This window comes from Prenolepis imparis, unplaced genomic scaffold (assembly GCF_030444845.1).
Source record: "Prenolepis imparis isolate NDT839.2.m4 unplaced genomic scaffold, iyPreImpa1.0 SCAF_5, whole genome shotgun sequence".
Lineage (NCBI taxonomy): Eukaryota > Metazoa > Arthropoda > Insecta > Hymenoptera > Formicidae > Prenolepis > Prenolepis imparis.
This window is the reverse complement of record NW_028141163.1, coordinates 11040512-11064777: the sequence shown is the minus strand read 5'-3', so window position 1 is coordinate 11064777 and position 24266 is coordinate 11040512. Positions and strand designations below refer to the sequence as shown.

At 33.5% G+C, this 24266-nt stretch overlaps 1 protein-coding gene and 1 non-coding gene across 3 annotated transcripts in view; one reads left to right on the top strand and one right to left on the bottom strand.

The window, feature by feature from the left end:
- The window catches only part of Raskol (Ras GTPase-activating protein raskol), a 370271-nt gene that overhangs the window by 24634 nt on the left and 321371 nt on the right, over positions 1-24266 (top strand). The window lies entirely within an intron of this gene.
- Positions 14491-14638, bottom strand: LOC145936893 (U12 minor spliceosomal RNA). Its single transcript, XR_014425447.1, has one exon. It is a non-coding gene; the product is annotated as a U12 minor spliceosomal RNA (small nuclear RNA).

The following is a 24266-nucleotide window of genomic DNA, read 5'->3' as shown; positions in this document are numbered from 1 at the left end:
AGAAAATCGGACTTCTGCACGAGGGTGATAAGGGTAGCATACACACCATGGTTTCTTATTGCGGATTCGTTGTCTGTGGCTATATAGATTTCGTAAGATAGATCAATGAAACTTTCTCGCCTGACAAGACTCCTCTCTTTTTTTACAATTTATCCTTGTCTATAAGTACTTTGGTGAGCCAATTCTTATAACTTTTAGCTTGTTCAGTAACAATTAATATTATAATCATCAATTAATATTTAAAACATATCCGTTTGTTATTCTGTTTTATAATCGTTAATGGCTTTTATTTCAATTTATCATTTTATTATTTTTTATTCCTTTAATCTTTTGAAGATTTTTACTACTTTTACATTGCAAAGTGAATTTATTAAATTATTATATGTATTTTGTTAAGTTTCAAATTTTGATGCAAACATGGTATGAAAGGTAATCAAGAATTAATGGAATTTCAAACATCTTGGCAAATTCCTTCAGCCAAAATTTCTCTTGTGATAAACTACAGCATAATTATCTTCCTATATAAGATCTAATATCTTCTATATGAAAAAAAATATCTCATATTCTTGCACAATTAGACCCTGCGCACAATAGAAAAAATATTAGGAATAAATATTAAATATTATAGGAATAAGAATTATTTTAAAATATAATAATAAAATCGCCAAAATCGGAAAAACTGATATAAAAATACAAATTCGGGTATAAAGGACTTTTAGTAGTTTATTAGCCTTTATTAATCCTTTATACTCGAATTTGTATTTTTATATCAGAGTTTTTTCGATTTTATTATTTTAAAATAATTCTTATTCTTAATATTTAATATTTATTCTTAATATTTTTCTATTGTGCGCAGGGCCTTAGTCATAGCTCTTTTCTGCAAATTGTAATATCATCGATTTCTGACAATTATTAAGGCATGATAATGAGTTATATGTTGTTAACGTTTCGTGAATGCGCATATAGGTATAAATATATGTGCAAATTGTATATATATATAATAAACATAAAATATTATAATATAATATAATACAAATATTTTATAAATATAATAAGTTGCAAGAAAGAGAAAAAAAACAGGAATTATTTTTATTTGATTTTTCATAAATTTTATCTTAAAAAAATTTTTTTTATTTTACTGTACCGTTCGTAAATTGAAATTTTTAAGAAACTCTGAAGAATATTGCTTTTGACATATGTGACAAATGTGGTCTAAATTATTTTAGGTATTATTTTTAAATTGTTATGGAAAGTATTTTTCTCTCGGTAATAAAAATTTGTAAAGAACATGAAAATTCATAATTGTAGAATATAAAATATAAACGGTTATTAAATACTAGTTGCATAAGTTTTCTTCAAAGTTTATTTACTACTACTACTATATTAAACCGAAATACTGAAGTAATCGATTGAGAAACTACCCGAATAACATCAAATAGATTATGTAAAAAAATCTAAATTTAATATTGCAAATGCAATTTTATTTAGTACTTTAATTTTATGCTATACTTGTTCAAAAAAATTATTTATTACTCTGATATATAGTTCTAGAGTATAGATAATATATATAAGATATATAAGATAATATATAATTTACCTATATTTTATTATTTCTTGAAATTTTTGAAATTTTAGTAATAAAACAATATAATATTGATTTTTAATATTAAAAATAAGAAATTAAAAAAAAATAGAATAATTCAATTTGGCTGCTGAGAGGCTTATATATTTATCGAATTGTACATAATTGTATTGTAATGTATCGGTTGGCTTTCATCGATATTAAGTCTTGAATCGAATTGTCGTTGATCAGTCACATATGCATGTCGCGCTGACATTTTATCGATTGCTGCTGCAATACACGTGGAACAGACATAAATTTTACAGTTATTTTATTTTTTATTCAAACAGTATCAATAATCAAGGAGTATTCAATATCAGGAATATGGTTAATATTCACACGGGTTATTTGATTAATTCTACCTATTGAAGCAATTTGCTCTGTTATTAACACAATGATATCATACACATATTTCGAAGCAAATTCAGAATACTTTTGTGGTTAAATTAAATTATCATAACTTTAATGAATTTAAATCGTGATTATATATATATTATAGTATAGATACGCGAAAATTATCTCTATCTGTTATTGTGAAAATGGAAATGTAATAACTATTATATGGATATACTATATTTTTTTATATTATTTTTTATAAAATTTTGAATACATACACAAGTAAAGATCTATCCTGAAAAATTTATTAAAAAATGAATTTAAAATTTGTATCACAAAATGTATAGTTGTTAAACTCTGGGGGGGGGGGGGGGCGTGTTTCTCGTCGAAACGAGATGACGAGGCCTCGAGCCTCGAAATTCCACGTCAATTAATGGGACACATTGTACTGACCAATTTCTCACTCGTTGCTCGCTTCACTCGCGCTCAATTGTTCCTCTTTTTTTGCACGCTACGGGTAACTCGTCAATTCATTCAATCCTCTTGATTTTTCTTTATTTCACCTCTCATCTTCTTTTTTCATGGACGTATATAAAACTTTTCTTATAAAAGTGTACAGAGTATTGAGAAAATTAACCCGTTATCTGATAAAACATGCAGTTTGTTGCGTTATTAAATTTTTTTTTTTTTAATAAATATTTTAGCATTACAAGTTTATTGTTACGTTAAATTCCATTGACATTTCGATAATGTTAATATCGTTTTTATTTTTTTTAATCATAAAATTATCATACGCAATTGTTTACATTTACTATGCATTCAGATTTATACTCAATATATCGCTTTATAAAATTTTACTCGAAGAAGCTTAATTTAATTTTTCTATTCTTTTGAAAATCCAAGAGAGTATAAGTAACATTTTGTATTTCCTTCGTCTACCTTCTTCCCTTTCCATTTGCAACAGCATCTTCTCTTCGTTTCTGCCTGCATTATTCTCTCTTTCTCTCTTTTTCTCTGTACCATCAGTGTATCTATTGTTCGCCGCTCGGGCAGTCCATTAAAGCCCTAGACGGCAATTTACAATTAAATGTTTCTCTAAATAGATGTAAAGAGGCCGGACTTCCTTTCTTTACTTTTGCATTCGAATCTTTTCGATGTGCAACTTTCTGAGCTTATCTTAGATTGAAACAAAAGCTTGTAAATTTTTGTCACTGACTGAGTCATTCATAAAAAGATTTCATTCACGAAATACAATCAATTTCGAATATCATATAATGACTCGTATAACGAGTTTCATTAAAATTTTATTTACATTCATATAAGCGGATCTTCGACTATATGTAATCGGATTTCGTATAATTAATGCTTATCTTGTAATATTAAATAAATTATTATCACTAATAAACGCACTTTATTTGCATAATAAACTTAAATGAAATTTTAATTATTGAATACGATTTTCCTGTCGTAACATTACAAGCACAATTATGTCATTGTAATTATTGATACTTTTTAATGACAAATGTTCCTATAAATTTAGATATTATTTACTTTATATGTAGGGATGGGGGGGGGTCATTAATATTCATATAAGACGAAAAACGAATAGCATTAACTGAATGTTTGCTCAGAATATTACAGTCTTTGCAAACGTGTATCTTATTATATATGTACACGAGTACCCCTTTCGGGGATCGAGCGGTGATCACGTTTTTCGATCATATCGTGACGTAGGTTCGCAAAGTTCTCTCATCTCTTCTATATATTTCATACATCTCTGTCGTATGACAGCGTGGAATTTCATTTGACGGGAGGGATGTCGCGCACGTCAAAGAGATACCGTCGCGTTGTTTCTATCTGCTTGGAAAGTGCCGCATGCCACGTGTCTGTGTGCACGCGACGCTTTGGATGCGTCGCGAAATTTTTTCGGAAACATATCCGCAAGTAAAGCTTGGAACGCGCGCGTTTGGCCTGGTGCAGCGATATTGCATACGCAGATTTTTGGATTCCCTTGAAAAATTGGAAAAATTCAAAAAGCTCAATTTAAAACTTGCAAAATATCAGCAGCCGAATGAGATTTATTAACTTGGCGTTTTCATCGCGCGTTTAACGCGTTTCTATATGAAATTATCTATATAAAATATTAAATATAAAATTATTTCTAGAATTTTATATTTTTTTAAGTTTAGATTGTGTTTGAAACGAATTTGAACAAAATATATTTGAAAAGTCAGATTTATATTTAATAAAAACCAATCTATGCTCGTATTTTTATTTAACATGGAAAGGATAAAGAGGGAGAGATTTAAGATATATTTCAAACAAACTTGAATGCGATGTTACATTAGGCAAAGTACAGATACGTCCACTTCTACAGCACTAATTGTAAATGTGATATTAACTCGAAGTGTAACACGTTTATTATTCATATATAATTTTGCGAATGTGTGGGCGTGACAACTCGCATAATTTTTCGTTGTCAGATTGAGTGAAATTTTAATGATGCGTGTGATTGCAGAGACAAACATGTATTGCTCCGTAAATTATGTAACGGCGAGGCTTTTTCGATTACGAAGCGCGCGTGCAAGTTTTTAATAGCTCGCGCGAGATGGAATTTATTATTCCGTTTCGATGCTCGTGTTTTGCTACGCAAAGTATTCCACTATATTTCGGATATCGCTCGAGGCGATTTATTTAGCGATTCATTTCAACAATTCGAGCGCAGACTGGCTCGTTCAACAGCGCGAAATGTCGGTCGATGTCGAATGATGTTACTCTGTAACAGCTGTAAAAGTATCAACGAATATTGTATTCGTAGCTATTCAATTATTATTTGTGTTCGCAATGCGTGAGCGTGCTTTAGTACAAATTATTTAATTTAGGATTAATTTGAGCGTATCGACGTTTCATTTCATTCTCGATAAACTACATCGACGTACTGAATAATGTTGAGCTTTCATGAAGTTAGTAGAAACAAATAGCATGATGCATTATAATCGAAAAATTTCTAGAGTATAAAATTTTAAATATTTTTCAAATTGCTACATGTGTATTCTTATTCACTAAACTTAAAAAAATCTATCGTATATACATATATATTAAAATCTATGCATATATTATTTTATACTCAATATTATTATTACTTCATAAAATAATTTCTATACAGATCAATTTTTAATTTTTTTAATTAAATTTTGTTTAAATTTATCTATTTTAACATATGTATTTCTATATCGAAACTACAGATTCGGTTGATTATCTAATACTTGTATATCGTAGAATCAAATGTTAATATCTGTTTTGTGATATATTGTTCTCTTGCTCACGTGACTGACGAATCAGAAATTTATTGCGATAGATTTTATCAATAAATTTGCATCGAAAAAATCGAACAGACGCGAATTATTTGCGGTATAAGTGGACGTAATCTGAAATATATTTTGTCTGCAATGTAATTTTTAACGTGTGCTTGTGTTGACACGTATACGCATCCTTTTTCCGGCAAGAGAGAGAGAGGTACATCAAATAATTTTCCACTCGTGTATAGATGAGTTTACGCCGTGTTTTTGGTGCATGTATATATGCATGTGCACAGACGCGTGCAAAAAGTGAACAAAAAAAAAAAAGATAGTACCTACTCAATGCTCTCGCTCAATATAAAACAAGCCCATTTCATAACTTGAAAAGCGCGCCGGCCGTATAAAATAATTCGACGACTCGTGGCGCGTAAATTTTTGCACCGCGAGAGACGAGACCGTTTGGAATGCGTGAAATGCTTTGCAATTTTCACGATGAGGAGAAGGGGGGAGGGAGGAGAGGAGAAATGGCCCACGTGCTGACACATCTCTCTCTCTGAAATATAAAATAGGGGAAAGAAAAATAACGCGTGAATCCGTGCTACGACATTGACGTAACGCTTCGCTCAGCTGTCGGCGTGTATCGACGCGTGCAAAATATTCACGCCACGCACGCAATACTCTAAACGATTCTCCCTCTCTCTCTCTTTCTTTTCTCTACTAAATTTCGAGCGGTACTATCTACAGTGCCGGGCAGCTTTGAACGGTTTGTGAACGCACGTACACACGCGAATGCGGTGGTGCGTGTCACCTATGCGTGTCACGCACGTCAAGCACGCTTCCGGCACTTTGTGTTCGCAGTTGCACCTACGTATCTGTCTGCGACCGTCATCCGGTGCGCGCTTGCGGTTAAACCGTAAGGCGTGCGCGACGTGCTTTTGTCTACTGGAAAAATAATAAATGTAATTCTGTTAAATCATTAGTGCTCGCTAGCGAAATAGTTGGGAGACACATTCTCTTTTTTTCCCGTTTATAATCACAGGGATTTGCGAACCATGCTCGCTGCAAGCCATATTAGTGTCACGAGACTGGTATTTCACAGAGATATTTCGATCAATTCTCTATATATAGGCACTTTAAAACGAGTCGACATTAGATAATAATTTCTCGAGAACTTGCCAAGTTTTTGCTTGTTGATAATTTTTAAAGCTCAAGATAAAAATCAAAGTTCCGAATAGAATATAGTGGATTCGATCAATATATATTGATATTAAATCTTTAATTATATTTATATATATACATATCTGTATTTTATATTATTCGTTATTAGACACCTAACACGCGGAAATAAAAAAAAAATCTCTTCTCGAAATCTCTTCTCGAATTTTTATATATGAAATTATTTTGTATATTTTTATCCGGATGTATATTTATTTCTGGTGATCGCTGAAAATATATTGACCTGCGATTACTTTCTATGCGCACGTGAATAATTTCGTCTCGGCTGAGCGCCTCCACCTGTAGAAATCCGTGTTAATGAATTCTTGACACATGTACGCACGGCAAAAACTTCTAAATCAGATTTGAAAATTGCCATAAAAGATAAAAAATAATGCATTAAAATATAAGAGAAAGTATCTATGCGTCAGCTTAAGTAGCGATAAAATAGGTTAATTTTTTTATTAATATAAAAATTCTTTTGATTTTTTTATAGGTATTATAGCATTTATTACAGGCTATAAAAATTATATATATTGTTTAGATTTTATACAGTTGAACTTTATAGAATATTGAGAATTTTTTTTATAAAACTAATATTTATATAATTCTAACTGAAAATTCAGACTAAGAGAGTACGTTGATTTTTATAAAAGACTCATCACAAGTGGGAAAAAGTATGCGGTGAGAAAAACACACGTGCTTTCCGGATACCATTTGATCCTCCCTGTTAAGAGATTGCTGTTCTATGGCGGTTCAGCCCTGACCTGAACACAGGCAGCCACCGGTGTTATTTCAGGCGCGTATGCTACTCATTACAGGCAGTATAAAGCATGTGGGGGCTTTGAAGGTTCAATTCAAAAAACGTGATTATTACCACGCCGGTAATGTACTATAACTATGCATTGATTGCGCTCCTGGTTGCCAGCCTCTCATAAAGATCAAAAGATATGTCCGCGTTGATAATGTCGAATCGCGAAAATGGCGAATAAATACAATATAGCTCATCGTTCAAACGTACAATTAGGCATAATTATGAATAAAATTGAGCTATTTTGTAATGACGTATTGACAATAACCTAATTATGTCTTTAATATATGTATACGCAATATCTATATATTATTTTAGAAATTAAAAAGAAATAATAATATTAATTTTTCGATTAATTATTAATATCTTATGAAAATTGTGAGAATATTTAGAATATAAGAGTCTATAGAGAAAATTGTGAGGCTCTTATTGTGCTTTAAAAATTTTTTTTATTATCAGCGAAATAATTCTGTTTTCTTTCTATAGAAAAAAGAAGAGAGCATTTAAACATAAAAAAACATTCTTTCCACTTTAGATTGACATAAGAGAGCGTAAATAAAAGCTATCATTCTAAACACGTCAACGGTGCGACGTATATGTATTTCCTCGTGAAAATGGTACTGTTTGTTGTAACTGCACGGTCATGTTGTCGACGTCGAGCCGCGTTCAGAAGCCAGCAATAACCGGGAATGCACGCACAAACATCCCTTAGGGATACCGCGGTCGGTTGTAACATTCTACCGCCGCCGACTTCTCTCATCGTTTATCGCTCGTCAGGACCGAAAACGATGAGCGACGTCCACGCAAGTACAATTCTGCGGGGGTTGCTATCGCGTTACGGGACACGTTTACACTATACGAAGAGGGCCGGGGAGGAAGGAGGAATAAATGAAAATGACGGTCGCATGGGATCTTTACCGTTACGAATGAAAACGTGGGTGTCGCGTGGGCATTCGCGCCGCAAAGATAATTATTTCCCTGATAACGCACGTCATACGGGAACGTGACTATATGCGGATCGTATATACGGTACAGATTAGGGTGCGATAGAAACATCGGGATATGAATAAAAGGGTTGCGGTGCCCGATACGGCACGTGTCCATTTGTCACGGTTAACATTTGTCCGTCCATTAGGGTCGAGAGCGTCGTTGTAGGTTTATTCGGAGGAATTCGGCCAGATAAATCACCTCTCTTATCGCCAAGGGAGATAACGCTGTCTCTCGAACCCTTCGCGAAAAATTAAACGTGTTATGAAAACGCTTGATTCATCCCTGCGTGGCTTAACACGGTGATTGTCAGTGATGGATTACTTGGCTCGTGTTTCTTTTTCTTTCGTGATATCTTTTCTCCGTTGAACGATCAGTTCCAAGTAATAAATCGTAGGGTGTACTTAATTCGCAGCTACGTTCGCACGTGTTTTTGTGTTCGAGGTGTTCGCACGGCGAGATAAATTGAGAGGGACGGCTTTGAAAAAAAATTATATTCCGGCGAATATATTTCGTGTGAATTTTTTTTATTTTTTTTAAGAAAGTATGTAACGCGTACATCAGCGGGTTATCACATCGCGTTCATCGTACTCACGTAAACGAAAAGTGCAGGCCACGCGTGCGTCACGCCACGGTAGCTCTCTGAATGCAAATTCACATCGGCTTATTTATTATACAGTCGTTTTTATCTCGTTCATGAAATATCTGAAGTTGTTTTTAGCGATCCAATTGGTAGTAAAAATGATCGTGTAGAGATATATACTTCGTATAGAATATCGATATCGGGGGGACACATCTTTTAGATTTACAGACAGTATTGTACACGAATTGTACGGAAAAAAAAAAACTTGACTGTTGAATCACGAATATATCAACTTTTATTCCAATTACGATGTGATTTTCTTGTTGAGAAATTAAACTTACACTTCTTAAAATCATGCAATCTTTTACGTCACTCGATATTAGAGAAAATAATAAAATAAACTTTCAAAGAAATATTTTTTATTTTTTATTCCATCTAAAATTGATGACTTTAAATTTTAATTATTATAATAAATAGGTAACATTCATAGTTTAATTTATTATTTTTTTAAAAATGTTACATATTTATTACAATAATTAAAAAATAATTGATGGAATAAAAAATATTTTTTAATATTAAATGATATTAAATCACATGGTTTGAATAAAGAAATCGATGAATGAAGTATCTCAATGGGAGAAGTAAAGTCATTGATATCTGGATTTTAATGACAACCTCTGGAAAGTTAGCGTGCATTTCTGAGCGCAATCGAGCGGCATGGCATTCGTATGATAAAGTGAAGGTGCTTTACTCTTTATTTACGGGGACAGCGTGCAGGAATGTGTATTTACCCAATTCACGCGAGCGCACGTGTTCGACGACTTTTTCGCTCTCATGTAAGCACGAATAATTTCCCCCTTTCTCCATCGACAAGTCTAATTACCCAGTTTCCTTTGGACAGTCCTAAGTGGCAGCAATATCGATGCAAACATCGGGATAACGCTGACTCTACATGTAATACCACATATCTTTCACAACGATGTTGCAAACAGTGTTGTATCGACACAAAAAGTGAAGAATCGTTTCGTATATAAACGACAAAATAAATGACTTTATTATTTTATATAAATATATATTATTTCTATTATTATACTTTATTAATATATATTAATATATGTATATTATCTTTATTATATATTATTATATATTATATATTGCTATGATAATTCTTTTTATTAGCTTGACAAAGATTTACTCTAATAATATATTAATTAAACTTAAAGAAAAGATATTATATAATTAGAAAATAATAATTTTGAAATTAGTTATATAAAGAATCTTTTAAAATAAAATTTATTGCAATTAAACAAGCGTTAGTAGATGATGTCTCGAAATTCATACATTCTGCAGTGTCATTTTGTGTCATTGACCCATCATTACCGCGAAAGAAGCGGTTTTCTTTAAACGTCATTTAAGCTTGAAATACTCTCTTCGAGCGGAAGCCCAGATAATGTCTTGAATTCATATTCTCGAGAGGCAAACATACATTACCGAGCTAAAGAGCGCGTTTTCTGTCTTAAAAAATATTATTTCTGTCTCATATTATCAATAAAAAATGGAATTTATAATCACCGAGATTCCCAAGAAATATTTCAAAAAATCTATCAGATATCAGATATCTATCTTTCAAGAGAAGAAAAATAGAAATAATAAAAAATTTTTTATTTTATTAGATATTTTAAAATATATACGTGCCGAGATTCTAAAAGTTGATATAAATAAAAATTGATATATAAAAAAATTAAGTATATATGTGTGTATTATAAGAAAGAACGTGAAATAAAAAATTATAGAAAGGAAGAGTTCGTTCTATTTTATCGTTCTAGAAATTTTCTAAGAAAAAAACATAAATCTTCTAAATTTGCATTCGTGACTCGCTCGCGTACACGTTCGTGCATAATTTACGTTTCTCGCGCATGACTGGGGAATACGGTACATTACATATGGGGCTGGTAACTGCGCAAGTGGACTGCAATTGCGGTTGCTGTACTTGCACTTTGGGAATCCGGCGGGGTCATTTGATCGCCGGGTTTAGTTCTCTCTACCTCGGAGTAGCGTGTCCGCGAAATTTCTGACATCCGACCCGTCTGTCCCTTACCGCGAACGAATTTCACAGATGCATCAGTGAAACCAGTTTTCGAGCGCTTATCACTTGCTTAATTCGCTTTAATCTTACTTGCACTCCGCGCTGATGTGCGATCGCACTATCTTTAGAAAAGTCACTCTTCTCTCCGACACGATCGATTACATAATAGCAATGTCATGTGATTTTTTGTTGCAATTTTTTATTTTTTATTTTAGCGCTTTTTTTAAATTCTTGCATATAGTGCAATATTATTGCGTAATATAAGTCATAGTTTTCGAACATATTTGTAAGTTTTGTAAACATCGACTTCAGTACTGACAATGCGTATAAGTTTGAAATATTATTATTTTGACGATTAATATTTATAAAAATTGATATTACTTACAAAATTCGTAATAAATAAATTGTTTATCGATTGCCAAAAATCTTCGTGTCTTTTGAATCTTCGTTTCTTTTGAATTTTTTAAATTTCAATTCACGATTATAAATCGCGATTGTCTTTAGATTCTGCAGCATTAAGATGACGTATTTTATTCTTTCCGACAAATCGATATATTCGTCTAATGTGAAATCCTACACACTATATGTGCAACTATCGTACAAACTTAATAAGCAGACATGATGTTATCTTACACATGACTCCCTCTCTATTATGTAGTGCAGCTCAGACTGTATTACACTCCATTCAATAAATTCATAACCGGCTTGTTGTATTCGGGGACACGAACTCGTTATCCGTACAAAGCGAAGTCTCCTCCCGCTTATACGCGATGACCTCTATGCGACCCCTGATATGACCACACAACCCCCCCGATTTTCGAGGGATGATAGCGGATGATTGCTAATCTCGCGTCGTTCGCATTGCGATAGCACGCAGGTTTCGAGAAGATCGAGATCGCACGTAGATCATGTTCGTTATCGATTGTGCCGGATGTTGGCCGAAATATAGACTAGCATAAATTGCACGAGATATATATATGTGTGAGGATTGATCGTACGTATCGATATAATATATAAAAGATATGGAGCTTCTCTATCGATTGATAAAAACTGAGCCCTTACTTTCGTTTATCTGGAATATTCTCAATAATGCTGCAATAACCAAGTTATTACAAAAAATTTTGTAAATATATTTTATCTGAAAAATTTGTGAAATTATGCAATTAGTTTGTGATATATTTAATTATATATATATCTTTTTATATTATAATATTTGTTTAGAGATATGATTAATATTTAAATTTATTTCTAAGATTTCTCTTTGATTTCAAATATTACTTTTGATATATTATATTGCGTATTTTATTTATACTCCATATAAAACGTATATATAAAGTAAAAATAAATGACGTTAACAATAGAGGCTAGACTGTCTTTATGAGACTTCTTTTTAACAAGTCTGTGCGTAAAATTATATACCAGTCTCTGTCCTTGACTAGAAATATATTCAGCTCAATAAAGTTATGAATAGACCCCGCGAGATATCGGAAGTGTAAAGAATGAATCGGATGACACATACACACACACATACACACAAACAGTTCATATACATGAGTTCACAGATTGCAATTGCGGATTTCAATGGAAAATCGCGAATTTGCGGATGCAAACGTTTTTTCCTGTGGTATGATCGGAATTGCAATCGTGAATCCGACCATCATAACGAAAATATCAAATCCGCCGATGATTGATTCTATTGTTGCGATACCAACCGGCTGCGCGACGATTTTCATCGCTTGATGCCGTTTTAATCGAGTGACTGCACATCATATCGATAAGTGCGATATTAACGGAGCGTCGTCGTCGGCTGTCTGTAATAAACTTTCTCTTTGATCAATGTTGAAAAATACGAAAAGCGGAGAAAATTGGACGCACGCGCGCGATAGGAAAATAGAAAGGAGCGCCCTATGGAATGCACGATGCAGCATTCCGGTTGCTGCTGAAGTGAGAGCAAAGTCTCGATGGGAATCCGCGTCTGGCCTCTTCACGAGCGGATTTTCAAGGAGCACCGTCGGCATATGCACGCGCGTATAATGCAAGGCAGGCGTGCGTAATGGAGCTTACGTTACTGAGTCTTTGCGTGTGTAATGCCCTACTCGGAAAACGCCAGGCGAAGTACCGAACGCATTGAGAGATAAAAGCGCGAGCCTTGAGACGTATTGCGTGCACATACGCGTGTACCACGTGTGCATGTTTATGCATTATGGATGGCTTTAATCGATATCTTAGAACGAGGGCGACCGACGTCGCTTTGCATTTGAGAACTTAAAAATACGAATATTATATATTTATATATTATATATATATATATATATATATATATATAAAGGCGTAATTAAAAATATATATATAGATAGATAGATAGATAGATATATCGAACAATTGCATAATTTCAAAAATTTATCACAAAATATATTTATAAAATTTTCTGTAAACTTGGAAATTTAATTTATTCCAGCATTATTGAAAATATTGCAGATAAACAGAAATCATATTTTTATCGATGAGTACAGAAAAACTCCATATCTTTATTGTATATATTAATATATATATAACGGCATTAAATATATATTGTATATATACACATATAGGTATATACTTTTTTGAGTTACAACAAAGCGAGATATATGGGATATAAATTATATATTAGAATTTTTTTAAACTATGGATAATTCTAATTTATCCAAAGATATAATTTCATTAATTTTTTTACATATTAACTATTAATGAATAATTTTTATATTTAAAATAGAGAAGTGGAAAAAGCTATCGAACATACATTACTCAGTAAATCAATTTTTATTGAGGATCGTTTATTCGCTTCAAAAATTTTCTACGAAGTAAAATTTATTTTGTACCTTATACTTGTTTATTATTCAAAACGTGAGAATAGGTAGGTTCGGAGAAATTAACACTGACGCTTTTTCCCTGCAGATTCTATGAAGGATAGGAAACTATATGTGCAAGGATGTTTTGTTAACATTAGCGAGACGCGTCCGGTGAATAATGTGTGAATCACAACGAGGTATATACACATGGAATTCGAGGCACGGAAATTATCATTCTAAGTATTACGAAAGGCCTATGTCACGCGACAAAAATAGATAGGTTCGCTCGAAAAGAGAAAGGTAGTCTCTGTAAATTGACGATGCAGCTGAAATCGATAAGTCGTTGAATAATCCCAGCAGCGTACGTGTTAATGAACAAACGAGTGACTAATTGTGTACCAAAGATCTCGCTTATCGGAAATAATCGTAGAAATGATAGTTCAACAATTAGACTCATACATAAAATTAGACTCATATATAAAATTGATCGTAAATTTAACGTATCATAAAAATTTAGTAAAATATTTGAGGATTAAAAATACACTATAATTAATTTAATTATATTATAGCTATAAAAATTATGACGCGCGCATGAAATAGGATCATGTAATACTACCATTATTATATTCTACAGATAAAATAATTGAAATATTAACTTTTCGGTAAATAATTTTTGACTTTATTCCTCTAATTTTTTTAATTTTATATTTTGCATTTCGATAACGAGGTAGATCGCTTCACCTAGCCACGCGAAAAAGTAGTTCGCGCAGCCCTGGGACGACCTGAGCCTCTTCAAAAATTGGTTCGCTTAATTGAGCATAGCTAAGCGTTACCAAAGCTCTATATTTTCCTTACTCATTAGTTTAAGGCACGAAATTCTGAGTCTCCCAGCCGTATACTTATATCCTACCGAATGTATTTCTTCTTACGAGATAGTATTTGACCTGTTTGCCATCTGTCGAACACAATAGGTACTAGTAATGTGAATCCAACAAGTTTGATCCGAAAGTATTACAAGTCGTGTTAAAATTATTATTGAAAAAATTATTTACAGTGATTATATCAATTATAGGTATATGCGATATACGAGACGCTTTTTTTCGATATGTATCGTATCAATTAATAGATTTTATGTCATTAACTTTCTGCTTGCATAGTCTATATTTGCGCTCTACTACTCTATTGTACTTTAATTGATTAATACAAGAGTAAATCGAGAAGTCGTTTAAGAATATAATGACAAAAGGAAAAGGAATCTTTCTTTTCTTTGAGAAGAGAGAAAGAATGTTTTAAAAAACTCTCAACGTCTCAGTGCGTCTGATAACATCGAAGCTGCTAAGCGCACTCTTATGCTTTCATTATACCGTAATGAACGTTTCATAATGATATTAGGTTCATTATGCGCGACTCTTATTAAAATTGCGCGGCTGGCCGGGTAAGTTCCGTTTGAACATTTTAGTCAGTAATTTTACTGCGGCTTTATATCCTTATCAATTTGCTCCGGTAACGAATTGATTTAACTGTACATTGAATGGCGCCAAACGGGACAACAAAATATGATCATCGAAGCGATGATAACGAAAGCTCAAAGACGTCTTAAATTCTTCTTCCTTGTTTCACGAGTCGTTTATCCTACGTTACGTTATGCTTCGATACAATTATGTGTCTCGAGATACGTTGCATCCTTATATATATCATTCATATATGTCTTAACTTTTTGATTTATTAATAATTAATTTTTGGTAATCAGTTAATTAATTTATTTGTAATGAATTTAATTTTATAATATATTTTAATTTATTATTTTATATATCATATTTCTTAAATATCAATATAAAAAATATTATACTTTAAGTGTTGATTCTTAAAATCTAAATTAAATGTTTGAATTTAGATTAAAGCTAGAAATCATAAAAAGAATTATTTTTTTCTGAAAACTTTTTAAATGTAAAATATAACCGAAACATAAATTATCTCATAATTAAAAAAAATATTGCTCTATTTTTTTACAACCAAGAGAAAAAAATAATTTAAATAGGAAGTGTGAATAAATCAACGAGATTTCGCGGATATTAATTTATTTATATCATTTAGTGCAGAAACTTTTTAAATCTAACCATTTATAATGGAACATATTTAGCTTATCTTAACTAGAGAGTTTAACATATACATATAATATTTGTGGAAAGCAGGACAAGATTGATTCAATACACATCCTTCTCCTTCTTGCTCTTTGCACTTGATTACTAATTACCTTCCCTTTAACAACGGTCCCGGATATATACACGCGTAGTCATCACTCCCATGAATAGTTCACCTATCCCCGACAACTCCGCCTTCGACATTGTAGACGCCCTACGACATTGTCTCGAACACGTTTGCATTCTCTCTCGGTCAACATCGTACCCTCCTCTCCTCTCATCTCCCTTCTATGTGCGTTATTATGCATGTGCTTTTCGCTTCTCCTCCTTCACCTTCGTGCGGTATTCACCTTCGATTGCGACATCCCTTTGTCGCACATTGCGTATATTATATGCATCGATGTGCGCATTGTTTGAGGTGCATTCTGTAGTTGAGAGCGGTCATCGCTGCATCTTGTCGATATCATGTGTTTTCGCGGACAACCATGCAATGGAATGATTAAAGACTATATAGGGAATATGCATATTGGCGAATAATTTCTTAGAAATTTCTAAACAAAAAATTGAAGATGTGATAGAAATATTATTAAAAATATTAATATTTTATATATATATTTTAGTTATCTCTCTCTTTTTCTTTGATAATAAACTTTTAAACGCCGTTGGAAAATATATTATTAAAGATCGATTTTATTATATTTTTTTCGAATTTGATTTAATTATATATTATTTATTATTTATTATTTATTATTATTTATATGTCTTTTTAAAACAAGTTTTTAGCAATATATAATTTATAGAGACTATTTTTTTAGCAATATTTTTAATTTTATTTTTAATTTTATTTAATTTTTTATTTTTAGTTTAAATTGTTTGCATTATATTTTTCTAGAAAACTCATCAATAGCATCAATTACATACAGACAATAAAAATAATTTTATTATCTTTATTTTGTACTCGTATTAAATTATTGTTGAAAGAACTCAACATATACATTTCTCGCTCTTAACATTCTATGACACATATAAATTAATTATTCTTCAATTATTAAACTGAAAAAACCATAATTAAAATCGATCGAAATGATCAATTATCTATAATTGTATCTTGCTTACAAATGACGACAGAAAGTCGAATTATTTCCGAGAATAAATTACTCGTATGTTTTGTACGCAAAGTTAGTCTGTAGAGTTAACCAAGATAATGCTGTTGAAGTAATAGGATGCGACGTGTCGCGACGAGAAGAGTGTTTTCATCGGGCCTATACGTATGTATGTACACACGCAGTGCGACTTCGTCGTCTAATGCACAGATGTTGGGGAGAAACGCGCTGCCACCCCAAATAACGAGGGGCGCAATTTGTCGTCGCGTGCAAAATTAAAACGTCCTCTCGGCTCTCTCGACGCGCCCCTTCTCACCCTTGATATTGTCGCTACGTGAAGGAAGACTCGGCATACCAACGATTCTTGTTACGAGTCTCGCTTACAAAAACGTTGATTACAAAAGAACGATTAATTTTCAGAAGCATGTTTGTTTTGTTATTTTAAATGCGATTAATTTACATTTTAAAAGGTAATGTAATTTAATGAGACGGAATGAGATAAACGCATTCAGACAATAATTTATATTGTCATGACATAATAGAAAGAATAACTATCCAGATATTAAAGCAAAATCAATCCAGATTTAGATTTAATTTTTTTAAAACAGATGATATTCAGATTTCAATATAACAGATTTTATTAAGTTTTATGTTTTAAATGTCTTTTATTTCTTTTTTTATTTTAACTCATTGTTAGTCAATGATCTTTATTTGTTTTTATATTTTTTTGTTAATATATACATATATGACATATTCTCTTATAATAAAATATTATTTATAATCTAATGACATATGAAGTTAATAATTAAAATTAAAATAAAATATACATATGATACATAAAAATGGATAACATAAAAATAATTTATTTTATATTAATAAAGTTAATAATTAAAATTAAAATTAAAATATGCATTATGATACATAGAAAAGGATGACATAATAAAAAATAATTTGTTTTACTACTCTACTACTCTACTTTTTTTAATGGAATCAGAGTATTATCATTGATAAATAGTGGTTTTGTTTAATATAGCATTGAAAACAGTAAAATTTTACTGTTATAATTAGTGAAAAATAAGCTGTTATAATTAGTGAAATAAACACACAGTGGATATAGTATGAGTATTTTTTTACTGAAAATTTTACTGAAGTAAATTGAAATATACTCACTGATTTTTAATGAGATCTTGTCATTGTTTTAGTGACATTTTTACTGATTTAGTCTAAAAAAAAAAAAAGTAATATCTAAGCGTAAAAAATAAAATGTTGCGTTTATGGCTGTTTCTTTTTAATTCGAGCGAACGCGCTAAATGAAATTCAGTATCATCCGATCAGTATTCCGCGTATATTCGCGTTATCGTTCGTTATTGCGAGATGATGATTCTGGGACCAACAGAGGGGCGGCGTCACACATGTGTCGAGGGTGCTTCGTGGCTTCTCGCGTGTGGAAAAAGAGGGTAGTTAGTAGACGTATCCTGGTAACGCGTGGATGCCAAATGGACCCCCTTCCTCTCCTCCTCCCCTCACGTGATGTGTAGAATATGGGATACATACGCGCGTCGGAGCGTCATAGTCTGAAAACGAAACGCGAGCGAACGAACGGGCGCGTTGTAACTCTCAAGGGGATTGATTTGGTCCAGGTCGGAGGAAGGGTGGCGAGGGGAGGAAGGGCATGGACTGGCGATATCGATTGCTGGCATCCATGCAAGCGCATCTACAGGAGGGAGCCTTCTATCGAGTTTCATCTTCGAGCTGTTTCGAGCTAATTTTCTCTCTTCCTTTCTCTCATGTAAATCTTTCATTTATATTTCTTTCTTTTTATTCTCCGAGAAGCGCTTTCTCCCCGCGATGTACGTATATACTTTCGATTACGGAAGATACTTTCATTGAATAAAATCAGAGTTTGAATAGTCCTATTCATCTGAATCTCATTCGTTCTACTTCTCACAGAAATGCGGGGTAGATTCGCAAACTTTCAACGAGGAATATATAATTCTTCTCGCGCGCGAGTTACAGCTCTCTTTCTCGTCTCGACGTCTTTTGGGAAAAGTTGTTCACTCGAAACGCGGCGTCTCTTACAAATTCAAATGAGAGTTCTTTGAAATCGAATAAAATTCCGGCTACCACCCGGACTGAGAAACCACTTCATCGGCGTCGCCTCGGCTAATCTCGTCGATCTTCCCTGTTTCTCGGGACGACGAACAAGCGATCGTAGGAGAGGAGACCGTTGAAACATTCATCGGTTGTTCGAGAACATTAAGCCGTAAGCGTGTGGCACGTGGGGCCCTCCTTCCATTAACGGAACCGCTTCGCGTAAGCTTCCATTAGCCCATCGCGCGAGTATAATTTCTGCGGAAACGCGCGAGCGTTTCGCGTTAAATGGAAATTGGTTCGTTCTACTCAGTTTTTTATAACGCCCGATATTCATCTAATTATTTATTATAATGAACGAGCGATCGCTCGTCAAGTAACTGTACGATTAAATCTCCGTTGCGCGATTAAATCTCGTTGCGCGATATTGTGTAAAACAAATGCACCGTGAAGTGTTTCGGATGATTGTCGATCGTTTGTCGCTGCCGATCAGCAATGATCGGTCGGGAAAGTACGGGTTTAATAAGAGCGTATATCCTCTCGTATCTTGATAAATAGAGAGAAAATATTTTCGCATCTCTCTACATCTACTTAATCTGATTAATGTGATAACGAAAGAGAAAGCAAGTGCGAAATTTCTTAATCAATCTTTGATAAAATATTCTCTATAAAATATAGATACATATATGATTCACTCCTTCATTGATTATGTTAGTGATTTAAATACTTGCACTTTTAATCGACTAACATTGCTTAAAATTACCATTTGCTTAAGAAACTCTAAAGATATATAATTAATTAAATGAAATAACGGGTATAAAAAGGCTTATTTTTATATAAATTCAATAGTGTGCTTTGCTCTCTTTTTATCCTCATCCGTCATAGTTGCTGGATTTTTGATCTTTGTTCAATTCTTAATTTTCTCGAAAAACTTGGACAAGCCGCTGCCTGTCAAACTTCTTAACTTAGTACCCGTTCCCCATCGCCCTTGATCTCACTCTGTCTTCGAAGACTTCTTGGTTTGGATTAAGCGGGCACGAGGGTGGAAACTGCACCGCAGTTTGTATCGGATTTACATTCTGCCGGGATAATAGTCGCCAAAGTTTTGCCGAAGAGCAATGGGGAACTCTAAGACAATAGATATAAGACTGGAACTTTCCGGAATAATTATTATCCTTCCACTTGGGGAACGTCAATAGATTTCTCGTAATATCTTGGAAAAATGATTACGAAAAGAGGTGACGCGAATTTTAATAGTTCTCGCACTTGCTCGTGGCGAGTTTGACGAGACGTGATTTTAATTGGCGCACCATTCATTAATTCGCGAAAAAATCTGCAAGATAAAAATGTGTATTACAATTATACTAAATCAATTTGAAGTATAATCTTGATTTAGTATAATTGTAATAAATACACATTTTTACCTTGCAGATTTTTTCGCGAATTAATGAATGATGCGCCAATTAAAATCACGTCTCGTCAAAGACGTTTTTTATTAATAAGCAAACTTTATTTTATTAATAATAAGTATTATATATTATATTAATAATAATTAAATCCTTAAAAATACACGATCCTGCACGTACACGAGTCTCTTTTCCCTTGAAATAACACTTTATGATCGCAAGCACTTCCGATTGCGAGTATTATTGCCTCTAAATGCAGCGAAAGCGCGCTACAGCCGCTGATAAGGTTTCCTCAAGTGTTAATTACGTACATGTCAAACGCATCGCGTCTATCCCGTGCGGGCACATATCCTATCTCTCCCAGGACCTTTAGCCATTGCAATTACATTAGAACCACTCGATATTCCAACCCGCATAGCAACGATTCTCCATCTCTCTTTCTCTTCTACTCGCTCTTGTCGCACTTTCTATCTCCCCTTTTTATTTCCTCTCCTGGTCTCTCTCTCTCTCTCTCTCTCTCATTTTCTTTCCGATATTTCGCAACGTCGTTTCCGATTAACATATACGAGCTCGTTGCCTTCCCTTCAGATTTTCTAATCCGGCAACAAAGCGTATGGAGAAGCTCCGGATCGAGAGAGGGATTGTTCGAATCGATATGGTCACGATGTGCGTCCGGCCGATAGACGAAAATCGACTTGGAATAATCGGGCACGATGCGGCGGTACGCAGTTTCACGAACAATGGAGTGGGATTACGCTTAGGATAGAGAGGGACCGAGTGTTGGTGTGCGGTTAGTCGTGGAGTCTGACGATGAATATTACGCGGCTGAATGGGGACGCGCGCGGCTATGGTGAGAGAAATTGCGGGTTTTACATGCTAATTTATTCCCGTCGTTTTTCACACGCGGCGCGCGCGAAAAACGCGGCCCTCGGAGCAATTGTAATTGCGTTATTATCGAGTCTTGGTTAGAAAAGCCACATGATCGATATTTTATTCCGTTTATTTTCCGCGCAAAACAATGCGAAGGACGTAATTGCACTTTCTCGGGGAAATATTATTTTTACTCTTGTCTATCGTTTTATGCAGGGTATTACAAAAATACGGACTGCTATTTCAGGAGCGTATTTTACTTATTTTAATGAGAAAAAAATTTATGTAACATAAAATTAAGATAATTACGAAGCGTAGTATTTTATTTCCAACAATATAAAATAATAAGAAAATAATCTCAATCTCAAACAAAATGGCAAATCGTTTATAAAAAATTGTCTGTAAGCAGCATCTGTCAAACATTTTGGCAGGACAAAAAGGTTAATTAAAAAATCATTTTTGAACATATGTGGACTTTTTTATTCATTTTGATAAGTAGAATACACTCCACATTTTTGTTACGCCCTATATTTCCAATACAGTTTCGGCGAGACGATAATAGGTTCCGATCGAGACGTTCTGTGTCGCGAAAATAGGTATATAGGTATTGAATTTTTATGACGACGTTTACACCCGGTATAAATAGTATTAAATCGCGATGTGTATATACCTACTTCTTAGAAAGGAAGCGGAGAAAACGACGGTATATTTTATTCGATGCCTCTCGGTGCGAAATTTCAATCCGCTAAACTAATCGATGTACCTAGCGGTAGCGAAAGAAGCGTTGTCCGCAAGGAATTCGTAATTTCTTATGCAAATCCACGTCGTAGAAAGTGCGACCACCTTTCCCGCATAGCCCAGTCATATCCGCCACAACTCGCTTCTTCCGCTTAAGAAGTACTTTCCGCGATCGTGTTATCGTCCGCGAAAATTATCACGGAAGTAAATTATTTCCGTAATTATGTCGTTACGAGAAATAAATAGATACCCATAAATACTAAAAAAAAAATAGATATACTTTTTAGAGATTTAAAATACATTTTTTTTTGCATTCTGCAATGTATGATTTCCTCAAAGATCGCCAGATATTCTTTTAACTATAAATTTCTTGGTCTATTTGTGGAATAGACTTTTCCTTGACGATTTTTTCTTCGTCATTCTCCATTAAATTAAATTGGAATTAACTAATGAATATTGTTTTGTAATTAATTTTTTTCTTATGAAATGTAGTTTGATTGCTAAATATCGCTTTTCTGCTATTGAGAAAATCGTCGCTATTATGTTGCTAAATTCTGATTAATATGTTTTATTGGAACTTGTGCCTCGGGATGATGATCAGCATTAATCTGTTTTCTTCTGTTTTTTATTCTCATTTTTCTTTCGTGTTTCTAGACTCTCAGCTTTTTTTACACCTTTCGAAAATTTTTTAGAATATAAATTTTATCGAGTGTAGAATAAAGAGTACTTCGTTCCCGGATGGGCGCGAATCATTTTGCCTCTTCCTGGCTATTAAATTAATAACAGTCTTGAAATTCGTACATCGCGGATTTTTGCAGGAAACTGTCTTATTCGGTTCACGTCATTGTAAGAATTTTCAATTATTATTTAGAATTTTCAATAGGCCTTGAAGTCGCACAGTCACAATTTATGATTACGTCTCGAGAGGAACATTTGTGGGTAACAAAGGAAGTAACCATTACTTGCGAAAAAAGCAGCCGTTTTTGCACTTAAACACTCTCCATTCTCTCGAGATGCGTGGGTGAGATAATATCTTTACAGACAACGCCCAATGTCTGGCGACCTACGTACAGTATTGAGGTGACTCCGCTCTCTGTCTCGTTATGTGGGACGTGTTAATGAACCTGGCCGAGATCGACGCAGGTGTTATTATCGAAACTGTTGGGACGCTGTTCGCTCGTTATTCGACAATAAGAATCGAGAGAGCGTCTCTTATTCCGCGTCGTGTTACACGAGAAAAATTGTAAATGCGAAGAAAGTGTGAGACTTATTAATAAACTTCGCGATTAACTGACCGTGGGATACGAATATTAATTACCTGTCATAATACGCGTGTATTTGAGGTCGAGCGAAATGATTATCTCGCGGCACAATGCGTTTTTTTACGAATTTATTTGAACGAACGAAGAGAGGAGAAGAGAGGCGAAAGAAAAGAATATCTCGTTGATAGGGAGATGTGGACGGTCGAATTTAAAGGGCTTTGAGGGAAATCCGTAATTTTATATACCAAGAGAGCTCGACTCGCGGAGTGAAAGCATTTTTGCCCGTCTCAGCCGAGCGCAGTTATTATCACCCATTTTACCTCGAAACAAAAGCTTCGTGAACTACGGAGATAGAAATAGCGAATGTTGGCGGAGGTCGGTCGGTGACCAGCGCTATTGTCAGGCAAGACGAAGGCAGAGGTTTACTTTGAAAAGCTTTCTTCTAGAATCGGAGGAGATCTGAGAGAAAGAGAGAAGGAAAGAGACTTTCCATAATAATATTCGCTTTCTTTTTTATGAAGCCGCGATATTTCTACGACAGTGATAGCATTTAATTTATTCCCTGAAATTGTACATCCTTGGAATTAACATAATATTTTTTCATGTAATTTTGCAAAATTTTTATTTTATTATTTATTATTTTTCACTGTTTTTTAACATTCTTACAGAAATATAATTTAAAATATACATTGTAGATAAATAATATATGATGACAAATTTAAAGTTGAATATTCAAAATGTATAAGACTAAACTTTCGAGTTAGTTTAATTTATTTAAATATATTCGGGATACAGAGTATAGACGAGAGAACGAAAAGGGTTTAACGACGCGCGTCTTCGTATTTCGCGATTAAGAAATTTACTTTGCCTAATCGAGAAACATTACGCG